This window comes from Crinia signifera, chromosome 2 (genome assembly GCF_055691185.1).
Source record: "Crinia signifera chromosome 2, ASM5569118v1, whole genome shotgun sequence".
Lineage (NCBI taxonomy): Eukaryota > Metazoa > Chordata > Amphibia > Anura > Myobatrachidae > Crinia > Crinia signifera.
In genome coordinates, this window is record NC_139218.1 from 356692572 (window position 1) to 356717059 (window position 24488).

The 24488-nt window shown below is 46.7% G+C and overlaps 1 protein-coding gene and 1 non-coding gene across 2 annotated transcripts in view; both read right to left on the reverse strand.

The window, feature by feature from the left end:
* Nucleotides 1–24488, reverse strand: part of B3GLCT (beta 3-glucosyltransferase) — a 366095-nt gene that overhangs the window by 205705 nt on the left and 135902 nt on the right. The window lies entirely within an intron of this gene.
* Nucleotides 19054–19217, reverse strand: LOC146060838 (U1 spliceosomal RNA). Its single transcript, XR_014470487.1, has one exon. It is a non-coding gene; the product is annotated as a U1 spliceosomal RNA (small nuclear RNA).

Genomic DNA, 24488 nt, shown 5'->3' on the forward strand with positions numbered 1-24488 from the left:
TTTAGTCACTATTTAGGTAAGATTAGGTTTACTGTGTCACTTGTTTGCACGTTTTTTTTTATCAGGCAGCATGGCATGGAAGTCTGGTGAGTGAATTCTTTCTTATTTTAACTTATATTAATACTGGACCAACCTCTGGCCACAACTTAGATTATCACCCAGCACCTTATTTACCGTCCAGACAGGCACTCACAGAATTGGAAAAAAACCACAGATTTATTCCATAACGTGCAGAAACAGAAAGTAGCAGCTGTACCCGACAGCTGTTTCAACTGGACGCAGCAAGTTTTCCTCAGGTGTAAATACACACAAATCAGTTTAAATAAAGGTTGGCGCATTTTTTGCACATATGAGGTGAACCTGCTACTGTGTGTATTGGCTTTCATCAGACTTCGTCAGTGGCCTAGCCCACTGACGAAATGCATTTGGGCAACACCCACCAGACGCATTGACTAGGCGGACGTGTAGGAGAGGAGAGCTGCTTGCTGGTGCCAGATACGTGTGCGGCTTAACACAGACGCCGCAGCAGCAGGACCCAGTGGATACACACTAGCTGATTGCTGGTCACCTATTGTATTTTAAATAATGTGGTATTCTAGCCCACACTGAGGAACAGTGGGGTACAAGATTATATATATATATCTATATATATATATATATATATATATATATAGATATATATAGATATATATATACATATATATATATATATATATATATATATATACATATATACACACACATATACATACACAGTTTATTTTTTATTTTATTTTTTCATTTGTTGACCTAGACCCTATGAATAAGTATGACAAATCTCTACAGTAGATAACTAAAACCCATCCCTCATACAGTAGATAATTAAACCCATCCTGTGCCGAATGGCAGCCTGTAACCAATGGCAACTGCATCAAGATCTTTAGCAGTGGCAGAAGGTAATTATGCACAAATTCCACCGGCATCTCTATGGACAGAATTTCAGACCACCAACCTTTCAGGTCTATATTTAATTCAAAGGAAGATGTCACTGCAATGACGGCTGCTTTTTATTTTATATAAAAGTAAATTGAAAATGCATTTTTTTCTACCATAACTATTGATGTGACGGAGATTTGTCATTTTATTATAACACTACAGTAGCTATTGTCTCTCCATGTAAAGCCGCACCAGATAATGAAGAGACTTACCGAGTCACTAAGAATAAACCAGAAACACACAACAGGAGCCTCATAACAAAAACACATTATCGAAATGAACCACCTTTGTATAATAGCACAACTGTCAGATTTCTGTTCGGTCATATTTCATTTTATACGACACAATAGAAATATATCACGAGGATAGATTAGCTTTAAACAAATGCATTCTGTTACTCTTTAGTTTATCATTGTCATTTTTCATAAGCGTTTATGAGTAATGCCTTTTTATGTGGAGAGCTTTTCACAGCATGTGTCACCAGCTAGAGCGTTTTCCATTTGTCTCAGTGGATAACACAAAGTTATTTTTTGTTTGCTTTTTTAAATCCGCAAAAAAAAAAAAAAAATAGCTGGGAACAAAAATAAAGTCCCAATGCTCTACATACTTCCACTGTAGGTTGCAGATTTTCCTGCAGTAGTGTGACTATTATCCGACTGCATTATGAGGCCACAAAGGGCTAAAAAAAAAAAATCAACCCCTGCGATGGACATACCAGGAAGATGAGCGCAGAAGTCGCCAGTGAGTCACCGCCCTAAGATATCACCAAATATTGAGTTGCCCACGATAATTTGTACTACCGTCTTTCCCCGATAATTAGACCTACCCCGATAATAAGCCCTACCCCAGATTTTGGACGCTGGTCCAAAATAAGCCCTCCCCCGAAATTAAGCCCTATCATTTTCCCCATGTTATTTTATGTGATCGATATGTGTATCCCCCGCTCAGCCCCCGCTGACTCCCGCTGACCCCGCTGCCCTCCGCTCACCTCCTCTCACTCACGGTATCTGTGTGGTGAGCAGCAGCCAGCCGCGTGATATGTGTATCCCCCGCTGCCTCCCGTTGACCCCCGCTGACCCCGCTGCCCTCCGCTCACCCCCGCTGCCCTCCGCTCACCTCCGATCACCCACGCCTGCTCACCTGCAACACCGCAGCTCCCGTTCCCAGGGATGCATTGCGGTAGGCGTGACGTCACGCCTACCGCAATGCATCCCTGGGAACAGGAGCTGCTGTTTTGCTGGTGAGCGGGCGTGGGTGATCGGAGGTGAGCGGAGGGCAGCGGAGGGCAGCGGGGGTGAGCGGAGGGCAGCGGGGGTCAGCGGGGTCAGCGGGGGTCAACGGGAGGCAGCGGGGGATACACATATCACGCGGCTGGCTGCTGCTCACCACACTGCTCACCACACAGATACCGTTTAAGTACGGTAATAATAAAACAAACAGGTGGGGGCATGTAATTAAATTACATTAAATTATCTGGATCACTGGGATGGCATTTCTTAAAGGCACAGTGGGGCATGTAACATGGAGCATCTATTAAAATAAGCCCTCCCCCGAAAATAAGACCTATGGTCTTTTTTGAGGGAAAAAAAAAAATAAGACAGTGTCTTATTATCGGGGAAACACGGTAGTAACTGGAGATAAAGGGGGAAATTTACTAAAGGAAATTTGTAAAAAATAGGTGTATTTGTATCCAGAAATACACTTATTTTTGACATTTACTATCACAAAAATACGGCAATTCATATTCGTATTGATAGCACATCAATACGAATACAAATTGCCGTATTTTCGGGATAGTAAATGTAAAAAATAAGTGTATTTCTAAATACAAATACACCTATTTTTTTACAAATTTCCTTTAGTAAATTTTCCCCAAAGTGTTAAGATTTTCCAATTCTGCATTTGATCTACTGTAGGACTATGAAATGAACAGTTTGGTACCTTGTATTGCTTGTGGTTGGTAAGGGCCAGATATATCAAGCTTCAAAAAGTTATAAAATGGAGAGTGATAAACAGCCAGCCAATCAGCTCCTACCTGTCAAGTTACAGGCTGGGTTTGAAAAATTACAGGTAGGAACTGATTGGCTGGTTGTTTATCACTCCCCACTTTATCACTTTTTTAAGCTTTATACAGATTGAGTGTTAGTTATCCAAATTATTCCGAAAACCATACATTCCATAAAGTGGGGACAACTTTAACGGCACTCCTGGGGAAATGATATGTAACTTGCACTAAATATGTGCAAGACAATGATTGCTGGCATTGAAATTCAGTATCTGAGATAGTACACAAACTTTGTTTCATGTTTTGAAACCTTGTTTTACGCACATAGAGAATCCGGTTTAGAATTCGCTGCACATTCGCACGGTTCCGGAAGACTGGAGCATTCCCTGCCAGCCCCCTCTCACCCCCTATTCAATGCCGCAGGGGCACGCTGCCCCTAAAAGCGAATTTTAACCCCTGCGAGGACGGTGGCAGGCAGGGAGACGGAAGCCTCCCTGCCTGCTCCGGAATGTGTGGGGGGAAGGAAGGCTCCTGGGAGCAAAGGCAGCTGGCTGGCTCCTTAGGAAAAATATCCCATACAAAATGGCCGCCCCCTTAAAGCAGACAGTTTTTTGAGGATGCTAGAGGAGGCTGCAGAGGCGCATCATTTATTGTTACGCCACTGAGTATGTGTAGACATTTCTATACATACATACATACATACATAGAGGTGTTTAGCACACGCGTAACCGGTCTTTCGCAGACTAAACCCTTTTAGTGCCAACAAAATATCCACTAAAAATGCCAGTGTCGCTCACATTTGTTATATAAATACAAATAAAAAATGTTGTGTAAAAAAAGATTATATTTCCTATATAAAAAGGTAAACATTACAGGTCATTATGATGAATAAAAATGTTTGCTGGGCAATTTTCACACCTATTTTGACAAATGCCCTTGGCACTCAAACGGTTAAGGCTCATACTTCCAGCTCAAAAGTACTGTGTCTCTCACATTTGGTGTTTTGAGTTGCTTTCATCTCAAAATCCCCCAGTGTGTATGCGCGCTCCTGCATCATTGCCAGCCATCCCGCTGTTTTACCAGTCGAGCGAACCACTTTCCATGGTTCCCTACTATGGAAAGTGGTTTACACCTGTGAAAATCACTGGTACAGGCGATAATCCAGTGATTTTCCACCCAGCGATTTTCAAATCATCGCTCCGCATACGCGCTGGCCAAAAATGCCCAGTGTGTTTTAGGATAGCGTTTCCATACCACCTGATAAAAGTCAAAATTCAGTGTAAGGTTACTCACCAGATAGCTATAGTGGGATAAGTACATTCCATGCTTTGCAAAAGGGAAACTATTACTGGTAAGACCTGGAAGAACTTTCAACTAGCGAAGGGGCAAATCTAAAATGTGCGTACACACCTAGCGATTGCCACGGCCAAGACCGGCAGGTCCCGGCATCCGCAAGTGCATACACACTTGCCAATGCCAGAGGGGAGGAGGGCCGGTGGGGGTGCGGCATCCCTCGATAACAATCCATGCGGCATCCCTCGATAACAATCCTCTCCTTTGTCTGTGCCTGCACAGATGACGGAGGGGTCATTAGTGATCCGCAGGAGTGTGCATCTTTCATTAGGCAGAGCACGCACACTGGGCAATATAATGGACTATGGTATATCGCTCAGAAGGGCCAAAACTTGCGATATCGGTCATTATATCGCTCAGTGTGGACGTGGATTAACAAAAATAAACTTTTCACCATTTAACAGACCCTTAGGTACTCATTGTTTACAGTGTAATAAAAGGTAACAGAAGGTGATCTATATCGCTAGGTCTTCATGTTTCGTTGGGGAGATTACCTTTATCTCACATGTATATTGTATTTGTTCTATTACTAGCCCACCTCTGATTCTCTAGTTAGAGCCACTTTGACTGATGAATCAAAACTATATATGGCACAACGTTACTTATGTAATGTTTTTGGTTGCTATGCTTATTTGTGTTTGTTCTATAAATTGGATAAAATTACTTATGCTGGCCACACATCCGACCAACTCTCCCCCAACCATCCAACTAGTTGCTTGGATGGAATAAAAATATGGCACTGGATGGGAGCAAATGTAATATTTACTTCAGAAATTTGCTCCCAAAATCTGGAAAAGGACAAAAACTGTCGCTCAGACACGGTACTGTAGTTGAACCTGTTTGATTTAAACAATTTTACTGAATGTTTTAGTCCATTTTCCTGGGTTTTTGAGCACATTTCTGATTGTCCTTTGCTCCCATCCAGTACCATAGTTTTGTTCCATCCAAGCAACTAGTTGGATGGTTGGAGAAACGTTGGTCTGATGTGTGGCCAGCATTAGTTATAGGTGACTGAGAAATCATTTTTTTGTTTTAAATAAAAAGCTATATTTTGGAATAAGGCTGAAACATTACAAAATGTAAGAAAAAAAGTGAAGCGCTGTGAATACTTTCCAGATGCAGTGTGTACAGGGCCAGCGCCACCACTAGGCAGCCTTAGGCATTTGCCTAGGGTGCCGGCCACTGCAGGGCAGCACTTAGGAGCAGGTCCCCCCCCCGGGGTGCTCCAGTGCCTTTTACCGGCCCTGTGTTGAGGGCTCCCATATTCTCAATTTATGAGTGTGTACAGAGCTACAAGTTTGGAACATGTAAGGGAACCTCAGTTAGATATCATGACATCCAAATATATAGTCGGGCGAGCGCAGCGAGCCCGAAGCGTGGCGAGCCCCGCGAGGGGACGCGTAATACCTGTTAAGTAATGCGCGTGCGCTCGCCACGCTTCGGTGGCTCGCTGCACTATATAAAATCAACTCCACGTGACGTGGAGAGTGGGGGTATGAAAAGGTCGGAGGACGCGTACCGCTGCGCTCGCCACGCTTTGGGTTGGCGTTCATCGTGGGGTGGCATTAACAATGGGGGGGCATTTGACCCATCAGGGTGGGTATACAATGAAAATTGGGGTCTGGGGGGCATTTAACATTGGGCCCAATGTAAAATCGGGTCTCAGGGACCATTTTACGTTTGTTCCGATGTAAAAATCGCTTTGATCGCATCGCATGCGATTTGGTTGCATGCGATGGACGCGATTTTTTTGGACCCGATGGATACAATCAAAATCGCAGGCACCGTGCTAGGAATCAAGTACCGTGAATTTAAATCGCTACATGATACCCGTATCCTACCAAGCTACACCAGATGGAGGAATATTAGGGATTATGTGGTAAAAACTGACATAGTGGAACCTAGACCAGAGACGGCTCATTTTTTTGTCACACAAGAATGGATGCTTCAAATGTCTGGGGTGTACCACCTGCAGATATATGGCTGTGGGGGGACACAATTGCACATCCTTGTTCAGGGAGAAAATAATACCATTATTTGAGCATTGACTTGTAGCACAAAGTTTGTGGTATATGTCATCATTTGCTCGTGTGGCTTATATATTACATTGGTAAGACTCTGTGCCCCTTCAAATAAAGAATGGCCTAACACCGTCATGCCATACGTACAGCACAACAAACGAACAGGAGAGCAACTGGTGGCTCGCCACTTCACTGAGCTCAAACATGTCATGGCCACATTGAGCATAAAATCAGAGATCACGTCCCAAAATCCTTGAAGGTTGGGAACCGATCAAAGAAATGATTAAACCTTGAATCTCCCTGGATATTCCGTCTGGATACCCTGCGCCCTAAAGGGCTGAATGATTCATTGGGCTTAATTAATTTTATTTAATTAACATGATACTAGGGCTGTTACCATTAATCCATGAGCTTTTTATTGTTATATTAGAATCATAGCAGGTAATATTGCAGTATTATGGAGTTTTATTTGTATGAAGTATTTAGTGCTCATCAATACGCAGCTCTAGTGCCTCTGCAGCATCTATTTGTGGCTAAAGGTCCATACACACTGACTATGCCCTGCGTGTATGGACAGCGATGATCACTATCATCGCTGCGGGGAAAGCCGCTCAGTGCATACACAATGAGCATCTTTCCTCCTGCCCGGCGCCGACTGAGGGGGGTGGATTGCTTTGCATAGCACAGTGCTATGCAAAGCCATCCTCAAAGCCGCTCATCTGCTGGTATAACCAGTAGATGAACAGCTTTCCCGGCAATGTTGCGGGAGCGCACAGCAGCACTCAGTGCTCATCGCCAGGGCACACATACTGGGCGGCTTCGAGCTGAAAGCCGCTCAAACCTGCTGTTTTGAGCGACTTTCAGGTCAAAGTCGCCCAGTGTGTACTTTAGAGTTACGGAACTCACATTATGAAGATATTTAGAGTCATGTTTTTCTTTTTACTCAAATAACACAACTATCATTATTAAGATTTTTATAACGGAGCACTGAAGTTTGAGTTGCACATTCAGTATTACATATATGGCTTTGTTCACAGGTTTTTTTGTCCAAAGGAACATATGTTTATTACAGTGAAGTATGGTATGTTTGTATTACATGCTTACCTGCATCTTTTATGCTTGGTTCTTAATACGTTTTTACACTGCTCGCATATGCATTTGTTTACAACGTTGCCGCGGCTACGCAGCCGAGCATGCTGACGCCACTTCCGCCAGAAGAGGGATCCCGGAACCGGTAATGGACACGGCAGGGCTGCGGTTCGCATGGCGGTGACAGACGTCAGGGAGGACTCAGTAGGGTAAGACACTATGGTACTCTTTACCTAGAACGGCGCCCATCGCGACCATCGTATGCACTAAAAACCGCGATTTTAGTGTTCAATGCCTCAATGCCCGCGATTTTTCCATAGGAAACAATTTTAAATGGGCCACAGAGCCCAAATAGTCACCCTAAAGTCTGAAATGGCCCCCACAATTGTTAACGCCACCCGTGGCGTGGCGAGCGCAGCGAGCCCGCGAGGGGCGGCGGTACGCGTCCTCCGACCTTTTCATACCCCCACTATCCACGTCGGCGTGGAGTTGAGAATAGAATAGTGAGGCGAGCGCAGCGAGCCACCGAGCCCGAAGCGTGGCGAGCGCAGCGAGCCCCGCGAGGGGACGCGGATACCTTCACAGGTAAACGCGCCCCTTTGCGGGCTTCACAGGTATCCGCGTCTGCTCGCCACGCTTCGGGCTCGGTGGCTCGCTGCGCTCGCCACACTATTCTATTCTCAACCCCACGCCGACGTGGATAGTGGGGGTATGAAAAGGTCGGAGGACGCGTACCGCCGCCCCTCGCGGGCTCGCTGCGCTCGCCACGCTTCGGGTTCACGTTGATCGTGGGGTGGCGTTAAAAATTGTGGGGGCCATTTAAGACTTCAGGGGGACTATTTGGGCTCTGTGGCCCATTTAACATTGTTTCCTATGTAAAAATCGCGGCCATTGAGGCATTTAACACTAAAATCGCGTCTAATCTGACTTTTAACATTGATCCCTATGGGAAAATTGCGGGCTTTGCGGGCCGTTTTTTTATGTGCATACGACGCCCGCGATGCCAATCGCGGGCGCCGTTCTAGGTAAAGAGTACCGACACTATTTCACTTGTTGTTTACTGCACTTTATCCTGATGATGGGGAAACTCTCCCCAAAACCTTGATGTCATTTTAAAAACACGTTACCACTTCTAAAGCCTCACCATCATAGTATACCGTGTTTCCCCGATAATAAGACCTACCCCTAAAATAAGTAGAATATATTAAACCACCTAGGTGGAAAAATATAAACAGGCGCTTAGGGGTGGTTTGTTGAGCTAGCTGCTCACACCTAGGGGTGGTCAGACCCCAAAGAAAATACCAAGGAACAAAGACAGAATGGTGGAGCGCTACATAAAAACAGGGATTTTGTACTTACCGTAAATCCTTTTCTCCGAGTCCACAGGTGTCACTGGAGTTACACTGGGGAATAGAAGGCGACCACAGGGAGCATGGGCACTTTAAAATAATTAATCAGTGTGACCAACTCCTCCCCTTCTACTTCCCCTCCCAGGCAGTCATAAAGATCGTGCCCGAAAGGGAGCAGAAAGATATAACACACATCCGAGAGGAGGTTCATCACAACATAACATCATTCAATACAAATAGTAAAAAAAAGAATGTATATATATGAAAAAACAAACACACACACACACAGAGTCAAACCAGATGAGACAGGTGTGTAATAACCATGTTTAAATGGGATGCGGTCATTTGGTCTACTGCATTATGGTAGAAAGTCATTAGGTCGAATCCATTAGGTCGACATGCTAAAAGGTCGACATGACTCTAGGTCGACATGGGAAAAGGTCGACATGATTCTAGTTCGAAAGGTCATTAGTTCGACAGGTCATTAGTTCGACAAGGTCATTAGTTCGACATTGTCTATGTCGACATTCACAAGGTCGACATGGAGTTTTTCACTGTTTTTTGAGCCAACATGTGCCGACAGGCGGTATTTCATGCCCTACCATCCACTAGGGCGTGGTGGGAGAATAAAATAGTGTGCCGAGCGTAGCGAGGCACCGTGCCCGACGCATAGCGAGCGCAGCGAGCGTTGCGAGGGGATGCAGTGCACTTTAAACTGTGTCCATGTCGACTGTGTTGACATTCAGGTGAAAAAACAGTGAAAAACCCCATGTCGACCTTGTGAATGTCGACATAGACAATGTCGAACTAATGACCTTGTCGAACTAATGACCTGTCGAACTAATGACCTTTCGACCTAGAATCATGTCGACCTTTTCCCATGTCGACCTAGAATCATGTCGACCTTTTAGCATGTCGACCTAATGGATTCGACCTAATGACTTTCTACCATAATGCAATAGACCAAATGATCCCAACCCGTTTAAATAACCCTGACAAGGGAAAACTCCAGAGGTTACCCAATAGGAACCTAACACTGCACATAACAGGTGGAGAACAGCGCTGAGGCGGGCGTCCAGTGACACCTGTGGACTCGGAGAAAAGGATTTACGGTAAGTACAAAATCCCTGTTTCTCCTTCATCCACTAGGTGTCACTGGAGTTACACTGGGGACGTCCCAGAGCTTTCAACCCGGGTGGGTGAGCGCTGAGATCCCCTTAAAACAGAGCGGCCAAACTGAGAAGCTGGTGCCGCAAAGGTATCAAACCTATAAAATCGCACAAAAGTGTGCCGACCTGACCATGTCGCAGCTCGACAGAGCTGTTGCAGGGAGACCCCACGGGCAGCCGCCCATGAAGGACCCACTGATCTGGTGGAGTGCGCGCCTATGTTAGTAGGAGGCGTCTGAGCCTCAGCAAGGTATGCCTGACGAATAGTCAGACGGATCCATCTGGCCAGCGTCTGTTTTGAAGCTGGCCATCCACGACGCACTGGGTCGTAGGTAACAAACAAGACATCCGTCTTGCGAAGAGAAGCCGTGCGAGAGACATAGATCCGCAGGGCCCTCACCACATCCAAGGACCTATCCTCAGGTGAAGCCTCTGTGAATGCTGGAACCACTATGGGCTGGTTCACGTGAAACGCTGAGACCACCTTTGGAAGGAAAGAAAGACTGGTACGGAGCTCCGCTCTGTCCGGATGAAACTGGAGGAACGGTGAGCGACAAGAAAGCGCACCCAATTCCGAAACACGTCTGGCCGATGCCAGAGCCAAAAGAAGAACCACCTTCCAAGTGAGATATCGAAGATCCACCTCTTCTAAAGGCTCAAATATTGATGACCTCAAATATCTGAGGACCAACTCTAGGTCCCAGGGAGCCGTAGGCGGACGAATAGGGGGCTGAAGCCTCAGCACCCCCTGGAAAAAAGTGTGGACTTCCGGAATGAGAGCTATACGTTTCTGGAAAAAAACTGAGAGTGCTGAAACCTGCACCTTTAGTGTATTCAGCCTAAGTCCAGAGTTTAACCCCTCCTGTAAAAACAGGAGAAGTCGAGCCTTCTTGAACAGAGTAGAGGACACTCTGCGTCTTTCGCACCATGCCACATAGGATCTCCAAATCCGATGATAGTGTCTGGAGGTGACTTCCTTCCTGGCCCTCATCATTGTGGGTATCACCGCCCTAGGGATACCTGCATGTCTCAAGATGGACCTCTCAGCAGCCACGCCGTCAAATGTAGACGTCCTAAATCTGGGTAGATGAAGGGACCCTGACTGAGGAGGTCCTCCTGATGAGGTAGCGGCCACGGCTCGTCGATTAGAAAATCCGTCCGGTTGGTGTACCACGAGCGCCGGGGCCAATCCGGCGCTATCAGAAGCGCTGTTACCCCCTCCCTGCGAATGCGCTGTAACACCCGAGGGATCAGCGGAAAGGGAGGGAAGAGGTAAACGAACTGGAACGGCCAAGGAGCGACCAGAGCGTCTACCCCTGCGGCCTGAGGATCTCGAGTCCGCGCAAAGTATGTTGGGAGCTGGAAGTTGTGGCGGGACGCCATCAGATCCACCTGAGGACACCCCCAACGATGTATTAGGGACTGAAATACCTGAGGGTTGAGGCACCACTCCCCCTGGTGGGCATGCTGCCGACTTAGAAAGTCGGCCTCCCAATTGTCTACTCCGGGGATGAACACCGCTGACAAGGCCTGAGCATGGTTCTGAGCCCAGAGGATGATCCTGCTTACTTCCTTCATCGCCGCCTTGCTCCAAGTGCCGCCCTGCTTGTTTATGTAGGCGACGGCTGTGGCGTTGTCGGACTGAACTCTGATTGCTCTGCTCCGCAGCAGGTGTCCCGCCTGCAGAAGAGCATAGTAGACTGCTCTGAGTTCCAGCACATTGATGGAGAGTAAGCTCTCCTGCCTCGTCCACAAACCCTGGAACTGGTGTTCCAGCGTTACCGCCCCCCAGCCTCGAAGGCTGGCGTCTGTGGTGAGGAGAGTCCACTCCCATATGCCAAACCTCCTGCCCCTTTGCAGGTTTTCGGAGTTGAGCCACCACAGCAGAGACAGACGGGCTCGAGGAGACAGGGTCACCCGCTGCTGAAGATGCAGGTGAGACCCTGACCACTGGTGAAGGAGAGACAACTGGAATTGGCGCGAATGGAAGCGGCCGTATTGTACCGCCTCGAAGGAAGACACCATCTTCCCCAAGAGTCTGGTGCAAAGGTGCACCGTTACCTGTGGCCGTCGCAAGACCGCCCTGACCAGGACCTGCAGGGACTGAACTTTGTCGGATGGTAGAAAAACCTTCATCTGCTGGGTGTCCAGAATCATCCCCAAAAAGAGAAGACGTTGAGACGGCTGTAGCTGAGACTTTGCAAAGTTCAGAATCCACCCATGACTGATGAGAGTCTCCTGGGTGAGTCGTATGTTGGACAACAGGGCCTCCCTCGAACGATTCTTCAGAAGAAGATCGTCCAAGTAGGGGATGATGGTAATCCCCTGTGCCCTGAGGACCTCCATCATCACCGCCATCACCTTGGTGAAGACCCTGGGGGCCGATGAGAGGCCGAACGGCAGGGCCTGGAACTGCCAGTGTTGTTCCTGTATAGCGAACCGGAGGAAGGCCTGGTGAGGGGGCCAGATGGGGATGTGCAGGTATGCATCCCTGATATCCAAGGATACCAGGAACTCTCCCTGTTCCAGTCCCTGAATCACCGACTGCAGGGACTCCATCTTGAATTTGACCGCTTGTAGAAACGGATTCAAATCCTTTAGATTTAGTATAGGCCTTACCGAGCCGTCCGGCTTCGGCACAAGGAACAGACTGGAGTAGTATCCCTGAGTACGCTGATCCTCGGGTACTGGAATCACAACTCCCGTTGTCCGCAGCTTGTTGATTGCTGACAACAGAAGTTGCGCCTTGTCTCCTGAGACTGGGAGACCGGTCTTGAAAAACCTGTTTGGAGGGACTAACCTGAAATGGATTTTGTAACCCTGGGTTACCAGATCCCTTACCCACGAGTCCTGACAAGACTGCAGCCAGATGTGACAGAAGGACAGCAGTCGGGCCCCGACTCTGGGATCCCCCAGATGGGACCGTGGACAGTCATGCGGTTGGCTTGGAGGACTTGGGCTCCTGGACAGCTGCCGAGGTGCCTCTGCCTCGTCCTCTGGAGCCTCTAGATGGAGCTCCGCCTCTGGAACGACCTCTGAATCTGGTCGTAGGCCGAAAGGACCGAAAGGAGGGCCTTTGAGGGGTCCTGCGTGTAGATGGAGGAGCCGCTGAGGGAAGGAAGTGGGACTTACCTCCCGTTGCTTGGGAGATCCACTTGTCGAGCTCTGGCCCGAAAAGAACCTCCCCATTGAACGCCAGGGCCTCCACAGCACGCTTGGACTCTGCGTCAGCCTGCCATTGGCGTAACCAGAGAGCTCTGCGAGCTGATATAGATAAGGCCGAAACCTTGGCTGCAACCATGCAGACGTCAGAAGAGGCCTCTATTAAATAATTGGATGCCTCCTGGATCTGTTCAGCCAGCTGAACAATGGAAGCAGGGTCAGAGCCCTCACGGACCTCCGTTAGGATCTGAGAAGCCCATACCCCCATGGCTTTATTTACCCAGCACCCGACCTGGGCCGGACGCTGAATAATACCAGCGGCTGAAAAAATGTTCTTAAGGGTTACCTCCAACTTACGGTCAGAAGTATCCTTAAGAGTGGTTGCACCCGGCACCGGGAGAACCGTCTTTTTAGACAGTCGAGAGACTGAAGAGTCCACTACTGGAGGTATCTCAACCCTCTTTCTACCCTCTGGTGGAAGAGGATAAGCAGCCAGAAACCTCTGAGGTACCTGGAATTTTTTATCAGGATGATTCCAAGCCTGCAATATATGTTCATCCAACTCCTCCGCTGGGGGGAAGGTGGGTGACTGCCTTTGTCTCTTTCCAAAGAAAGAAGGACGAGCAGGAATGTCTGTGTCATCTGACACCTTGCAGGCAACCTTTACCATATGTATAAGGTCCTCCAGACCTGGAGTGGCTGGGGCCGGCTCTTGCATAACTAACGCCTGAGCCTCAGGTTCCACATCCTCATCATCATCATCATAATTATCTGGAAGGGCAAACTCGCCCTCCTCCAGATCAGGCATATCATCATACTCCCCAGAATCCCCAGAGGGTTGTAATACCCTTTTCCTGAGTAAGGGAGGGGGATTTTGCCTAGAAGATGAAGCAATGGCGCCCTCTGCTGGTGTCAAGGCCTTTGTTAAGCTCTGCACAGCAGAAGTCAAGGAAGCCTGTTGAGTTCTGGAAGTTTCTCTGTCCTTTTGAGCTGCAGAGAGCTCGCAAGCTAAATGAGACATTACATCAGCTAATTGTGATGCCCAAACAGGGGTATGCACGGGGGACTCTGGAGCTGGGGGTAAAGCAGCGCATTTATCACATACAGAGTCACCCTCCTTAGAATGTGTAAATTTAACAGCACACTTCTTGCAAGTAACCCTCTTGGAGCTACCCCCTGCCATGGTTCAACAGAACACCCAGCAATCACCACACACTACCAGACTGATCACAGATAGTAGGTACAGGATAGGCAGCAATATATTATGCTGGAAGGGAGAGACAGTGAAAGTAAAAGAGCTGTCACAGAGCTTTGTACAGCGCTATGGCATATACCTAGGAGCGCTATAGCTCTTAATTTGAGACACAGCCCAAACTGTCTCCACCTAGCTCTAATCCCCACTGTAACTCACAGACCGGATAGAGCGTTCAGCAGGACGGTCACCAGGGGACAAGGATCGCCCAACTGCAGTCAGGATAGATCTGCAGCGCAACTGTGGAGCCTCCAGCAGCGTGTTCAAACGGCGCCAAATGTCCAAGATGGCCGCCGCGACTTCAAGGAACGCTGGGGTATGCCAAGGCCTGCTGGGAAGTACCGCGCGGTAACTCCGCCCCCCGCCCGGCAGCTCCGTCACCCATAATGGCGCCAGGTTTAAAAAACCCTCTGCTGCACCGCCGTTTGTGTCCCTGACCTTCCTCTAATAGGAAGGCAGGGTAATACTCACAGTGCTGCGGCCATGCCGTCGGCGGTGGGGCTGGGGGAGGATCGGGTGCACGCTGCGTGTGAGCGGCGCCCGTTACAGCTCCAGAGACGGTGGTCTCTGTCAGCCAGGGAGCCGGGCGCAAACCCTTAAGCAGCAGCCGGCTCCCTCCGGCAGGCTCCCACGTCGCAGGCAGATAGTAGCAGCAACTATCTGCCTGTCCTCAAAGGCAAAACTTGCTGCTTTATGCCCCAATTACAAAAAGCCCAGGAGATGAGCCAAATGTGACCTGCTCCCTTTTGGGCACGATCTAAGACTGCCTGGGAGGGGAAGTAGAAGGGGAGGAGTTGGTCACACTGATTAATTATTTTAAAGTGCCCATGCTCCCTGTGGTCGCCTTCTATTCCCCAGTGTAACTCCAGTGACACCTAGTGGATGAAGGAGAAATAGGTTGGACCAATTGGGTATTACAAAAAAAAAAAGATTTTTATTCTAGCATATAAGGTATATAACACTTAAAAAGCAATTGCATAAGGTATTAATAAAAATAGGTGTACACCCTGAAATGGACTACATAGGTAATTAGGCATACAGTAAATGCATATACACATGGTATCTCACTTGTTCCCTGGTATAAGGACTTAGATTCTCCCACTTTGATGCTTGTGAAAACTGGAATGCCGGTGTTCATAAACCTGACTGGATGCTCAGAAACCTGATCCTGTATAAGTGGATATGATGGTTCAGTCCTTGTAAAAAGGTGGCTCCAGTGATTGGCTGGTGGTGGTGTCCCTTTTGATGTCCAGTTGTTGGATTATACAGCACTTGAAAGAATTGGGAGAAAGAGAGTTGGTCCAAGTAGAGATTCCTGTTGGTAATCCAAGGTGTAGTCAGGATGTCACGCTCAACCTGACGCGTTTCGTCGTCCACAGACAACTTTCTCAAAGGTAGCTACCCCTAAAATAAGCCTTACCCTGGAAAGCAGTCCAAAATAAGCCATAACCAGAAAATAAGCCCTATTGAAATCCCCATTACCCGAGTCCGTGCACTAAATTACCGGTACAATGCCCCCAGCTCCACCCCCACACCGCTGCCCTGCATGATGGATGCTGCTTCAGTACGGTAGCAGCCCTGGTACCGCTGAAGCCTCCCGTTCCCAGGGATGTATTGCACATGACATCACGGCGCACCATCCATGCGGCTTCTGTACACAGGCGGGCAAGTGTCAGCAGCGGCGGAAAGCCTGAAAAATGGGAAAGCAGGAGTTGTGCTGAAAGGTGAGGGGCAGGACTGAGGGCATAATGTATATTCGGTAATAAAAAAAGACTGTTTTATTATCGGGTAAACACGGTAGATACAGCAAAATGTGGGTCTCTACTGTACACATCATAAGGATGTTAATGTTCCTTAGAACCATGAAATATGATAAAAGAATCCCTGACTGTATGAAAATAAGCATCTAATTAAACACTGATTGCTTCAAGGACCTGTCAAAATGAAGATTATAAAATGGGTTTTAAATAATGCACATTCATGTACTTATAAGTGAGTTTATGAAATCATTTTTCATTTTTAATGTCATTTCACCAAACATTACTTATGAATTATTAACCATATTGCAGATATCTGCAGTTTATTGAGCTCTGAAATGAATTGATTTTGTGAATAAGCGATATTTCATTGCTACAGACGTCTTTGTCCTCCTGTGTATAAGGCTCTTACTTGTTTTGTACGGTACTGTATATTGAGTGAGATATATTGAAACAACAGGATTTTGTAACATATAAGTAAATCCATTTCACCACAAGGAACAATGGAGGTTTATGACAATGGGGACATTCCATAACACCCATCATGGGCTGGAGAGTGCGGAGACCCCTGCAACACAGATCAGCCATACTGAGATCCAGGGGCCACAATAGGTATCAAATCTGTAACCAATTACAAGGTAAGGTATTTAAGGTATGTTGTCCAGCACAAATAGCTGCACGACACAGATGCATGGCTGAAACCCTACAGACGGCCACCGATGAGGGTCCCACCAAAGGTGTGGCGTGTGCAAAAACGGACGCCAATGGAGTCTGAGAAAAAGCCAAATAGGCTTGCTGAATAGTGAGGCCAATCGAGCTTGTCTGCTTTGACGCAGTCCAGCCCGACGTAAGGGCATCATAGAGGATGAAGAGAGCATCTGATTTCCTCAGTTGAGGCATACTGCTCACACAGATGCGCAATGCTTTTACCACATCCAAAGAGTGGAGAAAGGATGGAGAGTCTTCTGAAAACACAGATACCACAATGGGCTAATTAATGTGGAATCTTTATACGCTTGGGGAATCGAGCTGAAATGGATAAGGAGTCATTAAGGCATCCACCACCTTAGCGCCTGAGTTCTGGAGCAGTACAGAGGGAGCTTATTGTATTGTTTGGTCTATTTGGAGGCTCATCCTAACGACAGACCAGCTGCATGAAGACCTGGGGATGTAACACAGTTTCTCCCGGATGAAGTACCTGATGATTTAGGTAATCTGCCTCCCAATTGTCAACTCCTCTTCATGGGAGACCATCTTGTAACCCTGATGATAGCTGTTCAGTCCAGGTCTCTATGGCCTTCTTAATCCAGGAGCCAACAAGAGCAGGATAAAGAAGTACCCCTTCTGCTGTGTAGATAGACTTCACTGTAGTTTCCAAGTTACAATCTGACAGTTCCTTCAGGTAGGTAACACCAGGAACCGGTGGTACATCTTCAACAGACAGGCATGGAAGTATCCACTGCTGGAGAAGTCTCCTACTGTACTCTGCTGCCTGTGGGAAAAGGATAAGAGGCAAGGAGACGCTTTGAAACCTTAAATCTTTTATCAGGAGGTCTCCAAGCTAAAGCTAATTTGTTGTCATCTAATTCCTGTGAGAATGGAAATATTAAAGAAGGCAGTAAAGGACACTGGTCCACATTAGAGACCTATAAAACATGAATCATGGCCAAAAAAGTGCCTCAATGCACTAGAGAACCACCTCAGAATCCTCCAGAGGGACTTCCTTCTCTGACTCATTGAGAAATTCCCCCTCTTCTATAGGGAAAATGTGTTCCTCCTCCTCAGACTCTGATTATAACACAGCTAGTAAAAAAGCCTCTTTTTTGGTAGTCTTGCTTACAGAAGCAGGTGGCCGTTATATAGAATTCATATATAGAGTCCCTCCAATGACCTACTGTAGCTAAAAGCATGCGTCCAAGCTAGTTCTGGTGTCTAGCCAATTAGAGATATGGATGTCTCTCTATCGGATTCAAGAGGCAGCCAGTTAAGAGAATAAGGGGGTATTTAATCCTGGCCAGGGGAAAAATCTGCAATAATTTGTTCTTCCAAAAAAACAGGTGAATTTTGCTGATTTTTTTCGTCTGTCGAAAAATTCTCCTACCTAAATCTGATATCACTCCTGCAAGTGTGGACACCCAAAGCTGGATTAGGGTCCCAAGCTTTTGATGCAGTAGCTTTGCCTGTCATTCTCACAGTGCAGTCACACAGAAAACAGTACAGGTAAGTATTCTGGTATAGCGGAGACAGCAATAGCACAGTTTGTGATATGTGTCCATACAGATGGAGCCGGCTTTAACTTTGCCCGGCGCTCGCCAGAGATGCACCGGCGATAGGGACTGGGACACGCGTGCGTCTCATGCGTCCCAGTATCACGACAGTTGGGCAGCGTCTCCCTGCCCATCTCTGCTTCAGGGGGGGGGGGGTGTCGGGCGGCGAGGGGGACCGGTGGTGACGGCGGTGACCCCCGGCAGGCTCCGGTGAAATGGGGGGCGCAGAGTCTTATGCGTGCGCCCCTCTGGCGGTAGCGCATGAGAATGGCAGCGGCTGTACATATGAATAACCACAGGACTTTCCGGTCCATACAATCCATTCTATGGTCTGCCAAGTCATGAGATCTTGAAAAAGATCCAGAAAAGAATGAAACGTCGACCAATTGCACTATGCAGTTCATTGTGGCTGGTATGTGATTAAAAGCATTAACTACAAGCAAGTCTACATGCACAATGTCACAGTGGAACAGGGGCAGTGCTGTTTGCCTGTCCTCAAAGCTGGTCTTGCAGCTGAAATGTCTTTAGATTAAAAAGTGCTGAATAAAGTGACCAGCTCCCTCTGGGCACATTTCTAAAACTGGTCTAGACTAGGAGTTATAGAGGGGAAGGAACCAGTGACACTTAAAAATTTATCTTTTCTTTTTTTTTTACCTGGGGAAAGTGCGAACGTAGTACCCGCTGCCAAAAAAGTATGCAGTCGAGTTTCCCGCATTTGGGGATATCGCAGGGCTCAGCACACCCGGAGTGCAATGGTTGAGCCTCGCCCTGGGAGACCCATCTTTGTGATCATGGTATTTCCCCTGCCAGGTAAGTAAACACTTAAAAAAAAAAAAAAATTGTTCCGGCTTCACTCCTCTACACCCCACCGTCATAAGCCTCCAGTGCCCCCTAGTGGAAGAAGGAGAAAGAATAAACATGTTTCGGACTTATATTCTTTAAGCAAAACAAACTGAATGAACAAAAATAGCTATTCCATGTAACGTTTACTATCCCCAGAACCACAATTCCCTTTTACAAACATTATTATTTTTTTGTAAAAAAAAAAAAAAACAATCCAGTGCTTATTTACAAACCAGAAAAACAGCGTGATGGGTCTCATTTGGATAAAGACTATAATGATCCATTTAATTAATTGTACACAGACAAGAACTGAAGCAGTCAAATTAATTTCAATTGCTGCTTGAAATCACTAACGCAATGCTGCGGGTAATTGCGGAAGGAACATTTTCTAAGAACGCATTAAGCAGAGTAATTTTCTGCTTTTATGTAACAATTCATGGAGCAAAACAAGCAAAAGAACGATTAAAAACAACAAAGTGTAATGACCTGAAAAAGTCTTTAGAATGGCTTCCTTACAAATACGGGGTGATTGTGGAGATATGATCTTCAGGTGTTTGCATTGGTTTCTCCCGGGTGCTTAACAAACCCTTTACATTGGGGAAATATATAAATGCTCCCTATCAAAATACAGAAAGGTATAAAAGGAGGAAACAAACATCTAAACATCTGTTGATAAAGCAAATCTTCCTAACCAGATAGTTAAAAAACAAAACACACTGTACATTCATTATTCTGAAGTACCACAAAAATAACTGAAATGCAATGCTGACATCTAGTGGCAAAAGAACAGAAGGTAAATAAATAGAAATGTGATAGGGGATCGGTACGTATTATAGCGGCGCCCATCGCATCGCATACCATAAGGCATGCGATGATATGCGATGTGATATCGCGTGATATTGTACAATGTCATACAATTTTAAAATTGTATGACATTGTGTATGGCATACAATGCAATGCGATGCGATTAAACATTGTATAAGCACCCTAATGGGTGCTTACAATGTGAAATGCACCCCCACGCCACCCCCCCCCCCCTATAAACGTGAACCCGAAGAGTGGCGAGCGCAGCGAGCCCGCGAGGGGCAGCGGTACGCGTCCTCCGACCTTTTCATACCCCCACTATCCACGCCGGCGTGGAGTTGAGAATAGAAAGTGTGGCGTGCGCAGCGCGCCACCGAGCCCGAAGCGTGGCGAGCACAGCGAGGGAACGCGGATACCTTCACAGGTATCGGCGTCCCCTCGCGGGCTTCACAGGTATCCGCGTCCCCTCGAGGGGCTCGCTGCGCTCGCCACACTTCGGGCTCGGTGGCTTGCTGCGCTCGCCACACTTTCTATTCTCAACTCCACGCCGACGTAGATAGTGGGGGTATGAAAAGGTCGGAGGACGCGTACCGCTGCGCTCGCCACGCTTCGGGTTCACGTTTATAGTGGGGGGGTGGCGTGGGGGTGCATTTAACATTGTAAGCACCCATTTGGGTGCTTAAAAGCACCCTTTAGGGTGCTTATACAATGTTTCATTGCATAGGGGGCAAAAATCGCGTTGCATCGCATTGCATGCCATTGGGTGCATGGCATGCGATGCGATAAAAACATCGCGCAATGTACATCAGGGGGCGCCGCTATAATACACAAGTACCAGGGGATCAAATAAATCTTGGATTTTCTTGCCGTTCCATCTCGCTCCACCTGTCTCTCTGCATCTGTGTTTCTTCGCCTTTTTAATGTGCTGCCCTGTATGTCCCTGTTCCATTGATTGATTTGACATGGTTCTAAAAAATGTGTACTTCATGCTGCAGTTTCATACTCGTTATCTGTTTCTGACTTAGATTGGGTCGATCTTCTCCCTAGGGGAGGGGTTGCATTTACCGGGGACTCCCATTCCTGTAGGGCCTCATATCTATTTCTAATGTTAAAACGATTATCCCTTCTTTCTAAAGAATAATCTCTATTGGATGAAGTCCTTGCACTGGGTTCTCTATTCCTATTTTGAAAAGGAACGTGTTTAGTGTTTTTGTAAATATTCTCCGGTGGCGATGGTTCTCTGAATGTCCTAGGTCTGTTAAAACTATGTGATATACCTTTCTTGTAATCTTGCATTTCTTTATCCATTTTATTGTCTTTCCTTAGAATAATTAATTCCTCCTGTTCCTTTTTGCCAACTTGTAGATCTTGAAAATCAAGTCTATCCTGAAAAGTTTGGAGTTCCTGCTGCGTTTTCTATATCCCTATTTGTATATTCTTTATACGTTCTTCTCTATATTTAATAAGTATTTTCATAAGATTTTTTGAACACGTGTCCAGCACTCAGGGGTAGATGTATGAAGCAGTGATAAGGGAGGAGAAGTTATAAAGTGCCTGGTACTTTATCACCAGCCAATCAGCTGCTAACTGTTTCTTTTTAAACCCAGCCTGTAACCTAACAGTCAGGAGCTGATTGGCCGGTGATAAAATACCAGGCACTTTATCACTTCTTCTCCCTTATCACTGCTTTATACATCTACTGTACCCCACAGTTCCTATCTTCAGTAAATTTGTCCTCATCTTTAAACCTTGAGGTCTTGAGTATTCGCATACCTCTAGGGATCATATCCCTATTTAAAAACATTTGTAGGGGGACCTGGTCCAACCAATTACAGGTTTCCAAAATACACAGGGTCTCACGTTTATTCAACAGTCTCTGCATAGTCATATGATCACTCCCACATGGTTCATTTAACTCCTTACCTTGCATATATTGTGACCTTCTTTCATTTCGGTCACTTAGACATCTTAAAGTTGACATGCTTAATGTAATAACTCTGATTTATCAGCAGCACACCTGAGTATACCAGTAGAATAACAAAAAAAAGGAGATATGGCTGTGCGCTATAGATCACAGTTTTAAAAACCCAATATAATTAATATAGTCCTTTATTACAGCAGCAGTCTGATGTGGATACTCAAACCACATAAATTAGAGCAGTAAAACAAAAACAAAGACTACGGAAATTGCGCTAGAATAATGACTTTTTTATTTAAAAAGAAAACTCAAAATAGTTCATGCCAGGCTCAGGGCTGGACAGGACTGGATTACAGGATAAGCAATACTGGAGGCATAATGCAATGGGCATTACTCTGGGCATTGTGTAATGGGCACTGCTGGTCACATGTGTAATAGGCAGTGCTGGGGGCATTATGTGTATAAGCATAAGGGCATCACGTGTGGCATAATGTTATATAAGAATTATGGTGTGCGGCATATTGTCATATTGTGTAAGGGGCATTATGGTGTGTGACATAATATGTAATGTGCAATGGACATAACGGTGTTATTGGTCCTATTATGTAGCAACACCCCTAAAGTTTTAACGCGTGCCTGCAGAGTGCACTGTGAAGGATGGGCATTGGCGATAAAAGTGAATTGTGACATCCTCTACTCCACAGTAATTAATGTACATTTTAGCCCTATTGTTCCCTATGTATGTCTGTATTTCCCAGGACTTTATTCATGTAAGCCCCAAATGCGTATTACTTAAATATTGTAACTGTGTATGTGGAGACAAATGGTCCGGCTAGAAGCGACCAAATGCTTAGATTAGAATCTGTTCAGTTTGTGTATAGTTTTTGGTTCAGGGATCAAAGGACCTCTTTATAGGCTGTTTAGTAACAGAGACAACAGGTAGTGGCAGAGACATACACTTCCCCCCCCCAAATAACAAGAGGCTAAGGATGGATAACACCAGGGTCAGTCTCCAGAGAAGAGATCTGTTCACATGAAGGTGTGAAATCCCTCACGTACACAAGCTTCAAAGCCAGATGAACGGAGTGAGTTAATCAGCCAATGGACAGGTAATAGGAGACCCTGTTATATTCATACAACTGCACCCAGCATAGGAAGGGTTAAGAATTCCTGAGGGAGGGGGAGAGGGGTGCCTTTGGGATGTAAGTTGGTGTGTGCAGGAAGAGAGGGGAGAGATGTGAATGAGAGCTGAAGGAGAAGAGAGGAGGAAGGAGGTTAGTCGCAGTCTTAAGGTTCAGAGGTATGCTCTACCTGTGTCTTGTGGAACGCCTCATCCTCGCTTCTGTGGAGTTGCCAGTGTTTTGTGGACTTATACAGTTTTCTGCTATCACAGCTGTGTGGACAAGTGATAGTTTGCCCTGTGGAACTGATCTGGGACTGTGACTATACAAGGACTGTCTGTTTGGGCCTGCTACCTGAATATCTTTCTACTCTGCAATTTACCTTTGCCACTGTTTATTGTCTATTTGTGCGTGCTGTGGAAAATAAACCGTCCTTCTGGTTTCATCTGCTCGGTGTCTGAGTGATTGAAGAATCCCGTATCTTCACATTTGGCGGCAGCAGCGGGATCACTCAGACACCAACCTTCGAGCAACGAGTCATAAACACCTCAGGGAATGGATCCAGCCCCACTATGCTACCGATACAGCAAAAAGGATCAACTGCAGGATCTGTGCCGTACGAGGCAGATTGAGTTTGAGGCATTGGACACCAGAGCAGCATTAATGGCAAAGCTGGCACAATGGGACCAAGAACACCCTGGACAGGAGGACGATGAGGACCCCGTCCTAGAGCGGAACGAGGTGCAGGGGGCCAACAGGACAAATGCTTCAGGGGCTGCGCTGCCTGTTGGAAATGCAGATCAGTTGCAGGACTTGCTGGCAGCTCTGGGACAAGGAGCCTCAGTTTTGGGAGCTGCATTGGGGTTGCAGTCCTCTATACCCACTACGGCAGCATCAGTAAGCCAGGTGGCCAGGCTGAGATATAATGACATCCCACCTTTTGATGATGCCGGTTCGGATATTGATACCCATTTGCAGATGTTTGAATCTGTTATGACTTTGCATGGAATTGAGGCAGCAGAGTGGCCTCGATTTCTGTTCCCCAGTCTGAGAGGAAGGGCTCTGGAAGCATTCCATGCCCTGAGCCCAGAGCAGGTGCTGGTATATGAGGAGGTACGGAGTGTCCTGCTTGCTAGATATGCGGTGACTGCTGAATCATACCGTGTGAAGTTTCGCACCATAACCCGAAAAGGCGATTCTTCATTTACAGAGTTTAATAACCTGTTGCGGAGGAACTGTGATAAGTGGCTGTCCGTGAAGCAGGCCCTTACTGTAAAAGATATTAAAAATGCTTTTATCTTGGAGCAGCTGCTGAACAAGATGCCTCTTGAGATCAGAGAGTGGGTAGCAGATCGGACCCCTACCACCCCTGAGAAAGCGGCACAACTAGCGGACGAGTTCAC